The sequence below is a fragment of the Rhinopithecus bieti genome, unplaced genomic scaffold, assembly GCF_001698545.2.
Source record: "Rhinopithecus bieti isolate Rb0 unplaced genomic scaffold, ASM169854v2 scaffold_11787, whole genome shotgun sequence".
NCBI lineage: Eukaryota > Metazoa > Chordata > Mammalia > Primates > Cercopithecidae > Rhinopithecus > Rhinopithecus bieti.
The window spans coordinates 202,267-210,101 of NW_016806926.1; the positions used below are offsets into that span (position 1 = coordinate 202,267).

General features: G+C 46.5%; 1 protein-coding gene across 1 annotated transcript in view; it reads left to right on the plus strand.

Annotated features, from left to right (window-relative positions):
- Positions 1–6,477: 6,477 nt before the first annotated feature.
- The window catches only part of FRYL (FRY like transcription coactivator), a 294,438-nt gene continuing 293,080 nt past the window's right edge, over positions 6,478–7,835 (plus strand). Inside the window, 1 exon segment of the mRNA XM_017878697.1 lies at positions 6,478–6,722. The gene's annotated coding sequence lies outside the window, so the exon portion shown is untranslated.

Consider the following 7,835-nt stretch of genomic DNA (forward strand, 5'->3'; position numbering starts at 1 on the left):
AACAGAGAAAGTTTGCTGACCCCTGTGTTAGACAATAGTATTTTGGGTCTCTGGGGCAGTTGGTGTTCAAAAGCACCTGGAGGTGGCTTTTCTCAATTGTCAACAGTTTGCTTCTGTTGCTGAAACAAGTGGTCCATTTATTTTGCTTAGTTCGTAAGATTTATTAATGAGGGTTTCCTTTGTCCTTTGTTTTTCTGCTTCTCTATCAACAGAAGCCCCCCAACAGAGATCAGTCACATGGCATACTCCTTTGCCAGCGGTATGCTCATGTAACTGATTTACCTCCCAACCAAAAAATTTCCCAGTTCTTTGGATAATTCATGAATTCTTTTTCAAATGGGATAACAAGTTGATAGGTGGTGGCGTCTACTTTAAATAGAGCGTCTACTTTTTTTCATCTATTTTCTGTCAACTCATAAACTAGGAACAGATTAAAAACTGCTTTCTGTCATCTTTTAAAGTTAGAAATTCATACTTACTAGAGCAATACTTCAAAGCACACATAAATCTAATAGATTATAAGACAGTTTCAAAATGATTTCACCGTAGCACTAGATAACCATTCAAACAGTGACAGACTAGCTGAGCTCAGTGACTTGTGCTTGTAATGCCAGCTACTCAAAGAGACCAAGGCGGGAGGAACACTTGAGGCCAAGAGTTTTAGATCAGCCTGGGCAACATCGAAAGACCCTATCTCAAAGCCAAAAGAAAAAAAAAAAGAAAGAAAGAAAGAAAAAGAGCAGTAACAGATGAACTGTTTATTCCTCTAAACAGTCTAATCTGAAAACCACTTTATATGCTCTTGGGTCCTGAATTCAAAGATATTTTTAGTAATAGGTAGACAAAGGGGGTTAAACTGAAATAGGTGTCTTTATTTATATAGTGCCTTTTACTTCTCACTCTGTTGTCCAGGCTGGAGTGCAGTGGCATGATCTCGGCTCACTGCAACCTCCGCCTCCCCGGTTCAAGTGATTCTCCTACCTCAGCCTCCCAAGTAGCGGGACTACAGGCTTGCGCCACCATGTCCTGCTAATTTTTGTATTTTTAGTAGAGATGGGATTTCACCATGTTGGCCAGGCTGTTCTAGAACTCCTAACCTCAAATGATCCACCTGCCTCAGCCTCTCAAAATACTGGGATTACAGGCGTGAGCCAACACACCTGATCAGGAATATTCTAATTTCTAAACCATCCTTTAAAATAGATGCAAAGAGGCTGGGTACAGTGGCTCATGCCTGTAATCCCAGCGTTTTGGGAAGCCGAGGTGGGTGGATCACTTGAGGTCAGGAGTTCGAGACCAGCCTGACCAACTTGGTGAAACCCCGCTTCTACTAAAAACACAAAAATTAGCCGGGCATGGTGGTGCAAGCCTGTAGTCCCAGCTACTCAGGACGCTGAGGCAGGAGAATCTCTTGAACCCAGGAAGCGGAAGTTGCAGTGAGCCGAGATCTCACCACTGCACTTCAGCCTAGGCAACAGAGCAAGACTCTGTCTCAAAAAAAAAAAAAAAAAAAAAAAAAAAAAAAAAAAAAAGTCACAAAGAAGCACCTGATCAAGTACTGGTAAAGTGCAAAGAGTATTCTGGACACAACTAGAGGTCTGTGCAAGTTTTCACAATGTTAAGTTTATTTAATCCAAGAACTTTCATTCTGATGTTATAATCTTCCCCATTTTAATTTTTTAATTTTTTTTGTGATCTTTACTAATCGAAAAGATAGATTTGCAATAAAATATCAAGTAATTAGAATGCTCCTGGAATAGTCTTGTAGTTAATTAGACTTTCACATTATAGGTTAACTTTTTGGTTTCAGCTGTGCTCATTCAGCTCAATTTGCCATGCTTTACTGAAAGCCTCAGTTATGCCAGTCATCATACTAAATGATGCCCATGCGATGATACATAACCCTGGCTTTGCTCTGTGAGAACAAACCAGACTGTACAAGAGAGAGGAAAATAAACATTTAAGTTCTGTATTCAATGTGATACCTATAACAGAATAGTATATATGTAGTAGAAAAGTAGCACAAAGAATAATTAAGTCAAGGAAGGGAGTGCAACCAGAGAAGACTGCACAAAGAGGGCAATGCTTCTATTGGACCATCAATTTGATGGATGGATTGAATTGTCCTTCAGATGAGCAAAGAGGGGAAAGCTATTCTACTCAAAGGGAATGGCATTGAAGCTTGAAAGAGTGTGATAGTTGATATTGAGAGAACAGACACTTCCAGTGTCAAACGAGGGAGTGGTCGTGGAAGAAATTTGAGAAGAAGCCCATAGTCAGATTATAAAGAGACTTGTATGTTTTGCTGTGGTGTTTATATTCAGAATGTGCCTAGAGAAATCTCTAAAGGGTTTTAAGCAAGAGATAACTGGAAAGCTTTCTAAAAATGCATTAATATCCACTTTCTACCCAGTAGGTGACATATACTGAAGACAATTGAACTTTTTACCAATAATGACATACTCAATGAATATCAGTTCTCATTTTACAAAGCAAGACATTTAACTTTAGAGAGTGAAGTACTTGGACCTCCTCTAGGAGACCTAGGAGACTGAGGAAATATTTCCTGAAGTTTTTTCATTAAATAAAACTACTGTGTACTTATTTTCTTTTACCTTATTCTTGTCAATATTAATGGGACAGGTGAAGTGATTTTGGTTGACAGCTTCTATTAGTTGGATTTTTTTTTTTTTAAAGACAGGATCTTGCTATGTTGCCCAGGCTGGCCTTGAACTTCTGGGCTCAGAGCAATCTTCCCATCTCAGCTTCCCCACTAGCTGAGATTACAGGTGTGCACCACCACATCATGCTCTGGATTCTAAAAAATTTTACTATAGAAAAATCCCTTGTGAATACATAGTCTCCACACATGAGCTTTGAAGGAAATAAAGGGTAAAAACTGTGCCCCTTATAGGTGGAGATTCATACTGATACTCTCTGGAGAATGGATACATATTCATCATTTTCTCCCTATTCTTTTTGTTTTTAGACGGAGTTTCACTCCTGTTGCCTAGGCTGGAGTGCAATGGCGACATTTCAGCTCACTGCAACCTCTACCTCCCAGGTTTAAGTGATTCTCCTGCCTCAGCCTCCCGAGTAGCTGGGATTACAGGGGCGCAAGTAGCTGGCATTACAGGTATGTGCCACCACGCCCAACTAATTTTGTAGTTTTAGTAGAGGCGGGGTTTTAAACATGTTGGCCAAGCTGGTCTCAAACTCCTGAGCTCAATTTAACTGCCTCAGCCTCCCAGTGCTGGGAATACAGGTGTGAACCACTGCACCTGGCCCCCATTTTCTCACTATTCTTAACACATAGTAGTCACTATATAAATGCGTGGTGAACTGGAAAGAATTTCCAATAGGAATGGTAACATAATTTTTCAGAGGAAAAATAATTACTAGTTAAACTATGTACCCCTCTTTGAGGGGTATGTTTGCATATAAACAGGGAGAATAGTGATCATAACATATTTCACTTTTTTTTTCTATTTTTTATTTTTGACATGGAGTTATGCTATGTCGTCCAGGCTGGAGTGCAGTGGTGCAGCCTCAGCTCACTGCAACCTCTGTCTCCTGGGTTCAAGCCATTCCCCTGCCTCAGCCTCCCAAGTAGCTGGGGTTACAGGCATGCGCCACCACACCCAGCTAATTTTGGTATTTTTAGTAAAGACGAGGTTTCACCATGTTGGCCAGGCTGTTCTTGAACTCCGAACCTGAGGTGATCTGCCTGCCTCGGGCTCCCAAAGTGCTGAGATTACTGGCCCGGTGAGAGCCACTGTGCCCGGCCGTATTTCACCATTTAAAAGACTTTAACAAACATCTATATACAAGAATTTAAAAAGCTTTATTTGCATTAGCACATTGGAGAAGGGTGTGTTGTGTGTGTGTGTGTGTGTGTGTGTGTGACAGAGTGACACTCTGTCGCCCAGGCTGGAGTACAGTGGTGCAATCTTGGCTCACTGCAACCTCCATCTTTCCGGTTCAAATGATTCTCCTGCCTCAGCCTCCCCAGTAGCTGGGATTATAGGCCTGTGACCACCCCTGCTGGCTAATTTTTGTATTTTTGTAGAGACGGGGTTTCACCATGTTGCCCAGGCTGGTCTTGAATTCCTTGCCTCAAGTGATCCACCTGCCTTGGCCTCCCAAAGTGATAGGGTTACAGGCGTGAGCGACTGCACCCAGCTGAGAAATATTCTTTTTTTAAGGAGTGGGGATTGGGCTTAGAATGGGAAACTAAGGTAGGGAGATAAAGTCTCTCTGAATGAGAAAGTACAACTTGTAAAATTCTCCAGGGTTAGAACTGGGGCTGTGTTCATCAATACTGAACATTCTTAAGAATAACCTGTACATTGTAAGCTCCAGGTTTGTAGATTTTTAAAATTCTTCTTTGCTGTGAAATGCCAGTAGGAGTATTAGTACCAGGAAGTTGCATGTGTGGGCTAAAAAGTGCTAAATGATCCTATTGTGGGTAAATATGAAATATTTAGAGGAAAGAATAACACAAATTTATATTTGAAAGGTGATGATCTCAGCATAGTTGGTTCAACACAAGTAAGAGAATCTAGAGGTTACGGTAGACTGCCTTCTCTAGTTTAATTGCCCAGTCTGCTAGTGCAGCTAAAGAGGGCAGCAACAAGTTGGATATCATAGGGCACGTGTTTTAGAAAGAACCTGAAAACATCACCTAGACCTTGAACAAAAGCTGCAGGCATGTGCATACCTGAAATACTGGATATCTTTATCTCCAGAAGATCATACTAGATATCAGTACATAGAATCTTCTTCTTTTTATATTCTAATGTAGAATATTAGAACCCAGAAGCAGTCTCAAAGTTTGAGAGTGGTAAATGAGTAAACCAGAAGTATTAGTTTAGCTTGGCTGCAGTTTTAATATACAGTAAAATCAGAATAGGCTAAGCATAGGGGTTTAGTTACAGGGACTTAATAGGGAGGATGTGTGTATTTGTGAAGGCCATATAAATGCAACCCATATAGTTCATTGTCTCTTGCCCCCATTAGTGAAACCTAAACCACCTTCCTGCAACGTTCCCTTTTGTCTCCTGCTCTTTCATATTTTGGGAATCCTCATGAAATTTTCACCTGTACTTGGAGAAAAGTCCTATGGACTACCAACTGATGTTTATTTACCCTTCTCTGTCATCATCAAGCCCCTTTTCTAGGGTACTGACACTTCCTTGGCATCATTAGATTCTACTGTGGGTATCACTGCAAATGTACTAAACTCCCCGGAGTACACAGTCTTCCAAAGTTCATCGGCAAAGAGGGAGAGAACACATAACCATTTTCCACTAACTTTCTTAGATGGGTACCGAAGCTGTACCTGTACTCAATTTTAGCGGAAATAAACCTTTTAGTTCTTACAGCTTCCATGGGAAACTGGGGAAACTCCAATGCAGACCCCGCACTAGGCTTCCCCATAATTTCTTCTCTTTTCAATGGGTGATGTTCTGCTCCATGGTCCAGCTTCTGGTATCAGACTCCCTCTTTCCCTTAGAGAGATGCGTTTTCTTCTGAGAAGCACTTCAGTCCTACAAGAAACAGCCGTATGGTACCCTCTTGGGTTCAACTGACCTGGGGTGTTTTTCCTACAGTTCTAGCAAGGGGGAACGAAGTCCTACACTTTGAGGATGGCATAAGGGTACCATCTACTTAATTTTTTCAAAAAAGTAACAGGTCTCGTGGAAACGCCGGAACGTCACAGAAGACGTAACTTAAACGGAACTTGTGATGGAAATGATTTTCTAAATGAACAATTGCGAGACAAGCAACCAGGTTTGCAGATAACTTGATTAAAGCTCTTCCGGGTGGCAAAATGCCAGTGCAATCAATGGTATGAGTAGAGCGGACAGTGGATGAAACTTGTTGAATACATCTCAGGACGAATTAGCACTGGACTTTCAGGTATTCTAACTCAATTCTAACCATTCCATTCACTGGATCATTGGATAAGGTTCCGCAGGATCCGGGCGCCAGCTCTGGATACATTACTCATCGGGAGAAAATTTCGAATTTTTCTCTTGTCCCTTTCCAGCTTTCCTCAATATAGGATTTGAGTTTGTTCTCGACCCCTAACAACATTTAAAGGGAAAGTCGCTCCTAGCAGGCAAAGCGGGGAGGACTTTGCGGCTGTGTTTCTCAAGCCCGTAAAGGGAGAGTAATGATGGTAGGGGGCGTGCAGACTAGCTCTTTCTTTGCCCAATCAAGTGTACAGGAAGATGTACTTTCACCAATAAAAATAAAGTTCGCTTTCCAGAGGCGGGAGGGTTAGCCTTGACTGCCAGTGCTCCAAAGCGACATTTGAGGCGAGGGCAGAGAATGATTAGAGGGAGGACCAACCCGGGAAAAGGGGCGGGGAGAAGGTGGGAGCAAGTTTGAGCGGCGGCTGGCCAGGCCAGTGGAGGGGGAGGAGTGCTGTTCCTGTTGTAGTGTCTCTCGCCAATCAGGAAGGCCAGGGGGTGGGCGGGGCAGGGAAGGGGTGGGAAGAGCTCGCAGCACAGCCGGGCGCCCGTCGGGCTCTGGGAGAGAGCGAGAGAGAAATCCGGTTAAAATCAGAGTCGGAGGGAGGTTTAACCAAAGATCGGTTCCGTTCGGATTATTCCTTAAAGGGGACGCGCCATTGTCAAGAGAACGGAGCCAGGGGCCCGAGGGCGGGGACCGGCGGCGCTGGAGGAGCGAGGCAGCTGTACTAGGACTGGGGACGGGTAGGTGTTGACTAGGGAAAGGCGCTTCATTTCACTTTCTCTTCCAGCTCGGGGGCAGGCGCCGGGATGCCCGCCGCCGGCAGCCCAGCCTGAGCGGGAGACGAGGTGGTCGGCCCTCGCCAGCTGCCCTTCCTGGTGGGCGCTGTGGGGAGGCGGTCCAGGATGGCTGGCAAGCGGCGCGGCGCGGCCCGGGCCGGCGCTCGTAACGGACACCAAACCGCGGCGCAACCCCAGCCTCAAACGAAAGTCCGTCCGAGCTCCAGCGGTTCCGCGCGGACCGCCGCGCGCCCAGCTCTCCCGCGCGTCCAGCTCTCCTGCGCGTCCCCTTCCCCTTCCGTGCCCGGCTCGAGTCTCGCGCGTGCCCGGGTCCCCCTCGCTCGCCGCCTTCTCGCGCGTCGTGCTCTGCTCGCGCGCCGCCTACCCAGCGACTCGCGGTAGCCGCCCCGCGGGAAGGAAGGCGGCGGCGGCTGCAAAGGTGGAGGAAGACCAGCGACCACGGCTCAGCTGCCCCGGCTCCACCGCCCCGGCTGGGAAGGGAAGGCTGGGGAGCAAACTTAGCGCGGCGGCTGGTGGGCCCCGGCGGGCAGGGCTGCCGGGGACCGGCGGAGCGCGCCAGCCCGGCCGGGCATTGTCCGCCTTTTCCCTTGCTCTGGTCTCTCCGCCCACTGCTCGCGGCCCTGGGGAGGGGTGCGGGCGCTGTGCCCGCGCCGCCCGGGGCCGTTGGCGCACCCCGGGACCCGGAGCTTTCCGGAGCCAGGGCCAGCCCTGCGGCCACCGCCCGCGAGCTGACTCGGCCTGTGGAGTGCCTGCTGCTCTCAGTCTCGGCACCGGGCAGGGTGCCTGGGCGCTGAGCTCTTTACAACTTTTCTTTGCCGTTTGATGGAAGTTGTTGCTTCCGGGCGGCAGGTTCTTTGGGCATAGCCTGGTTTCCTGCGTTCTGGAGAGGCTGGTTTCTAGGGCGAAATGATTGATTGCTGCTGGTCTTTCCTGCCATCCTAGTTTCGTTCCTCGCCACCTGAAATCGCATTTTTATGGATTTGCAATGATATGGTTGCATTAATCTTTCCTAGGCCAAGATTTGAAAACAAAAAAAGGCGGGGGGGGGGGGGGGGG